We start from the raw sequence: 1,256 nt of genomic DNA on the forward strand, positions 1-1,256 counted from the left end.
GAGGTCAGGAGTTCGAGACCAGCCTGGGCAACATGGCGAGACCCCGTCTCTACTAAAAATAGAAAAAAAATAAAAAAAAGAAAGAAAAAGAAAAGGTCACACTTTGTCAAGGTAGAGCCAGAAGCCTGTCCCCGCTGCAGAGAGCGGACGACGCCGTACCCGGGTACAGCCCTGCAGGCCGGAGGGCAGGCGCGGAGGCTTCCGGAAAGACGCGCTGCGCATCGCTGGGTCCCTAGGAACCCGCCCTGGCCCTGCGGTGGGGGACGAACGGCCACTCCCTGTCCCAGCCAGGCTGGTGGCCGTGGGAAGACGCCCCCAGGAGGCAGAGCTGTTCTCAGCTCCGTGCGCCTGCCTGTCCCACCTTCGATCCCACCCGCCCTGCTCGTCCTCCCCTCCTGCGGTGCGGCCACCGCCGTCCCCTGGTTTTGGGGACAGCATGGGGATGGGGAGGGGGCGGCCTGGGCAGGTGACCGGGAACATTGGCTCTGGGGACAGCATGGGGAAGGGGAGGGGGCGGCCTGGGCAGGTGACCGGGGACATTGGCTCTGGGGACGGCAGGCTGGATGGGGAGGAGGAGGGGGCCGCCTGTCGCGCGTCCCCATCCCGTCACCCGGTGGCAGGCGCGGTGATTAATGGCCCGGCCGCGCTGACCCCGGCCCGGCCCCGCGCGATCGGCGGCGGCGGCGGCGGCTGGGCGGGCGCGATAAGATGGGCCGATGGCCGCTCGTCAGCGCCGTCACCGTCGCCGTGATTAATGGGGACGCGGCGCGGGAGGGACACGGAGGGGACGGCGCGGCCACGTGCGGGCGCTGGGGACGCGGAGCGGGCGGGGCGCGGGTCTGGGCGAGAGTCCGCGGCCCGGTCGCGCCCGGGGGCGGGGGACGGTCCGTGTCGCCGCAACGTTCGTGCCCCCGAAACATTCGGAATAAAGGAAAGGAAACCCCGGATCTGACCTGCCGGGACCCTGCCCCCAACCCTTTCTTTCCGAGGTCCCCTGACCCGCGGGACAAATCCCCAAGTCCCCGCCAGCCTGCAAGGCCCCCGGAGGAGGTGTCCCGACCTCCCCACCCGCCCGTCCCCGCCTCTGAGGAGCGTGGGGCGCATCCATCACGGGGGCCCCTCTGACCACCAGCTCTTCCTCGGCTCCCATCCCGAGTGGCCCCTGTCCTCGCGAGCTTCCTCCCTGGGTCCGGTCGTGCTGTCGGGGGTGCCCTGGGCGCTCTCAGCGACCTCCCGCTGGAGGTGACCCGCCCCCC

This window comes from Propithecus coquereli, unplaced genomic scaffold (genome assembly GCF_000956105.1).
Source record: "Propithecus coquereli isolate 6110/MARCELLA unplaced genomic scaffold, Pcoq_1.0 Scaffold592, whole genome shotgun sequence".
Taxonomy (NCBI): domain Eukaryota; kingdom Metazoa; phylum Chordata; class Mammalia; order Primates; family Indriidae; genus Propithecus; species Propithecus coquereli.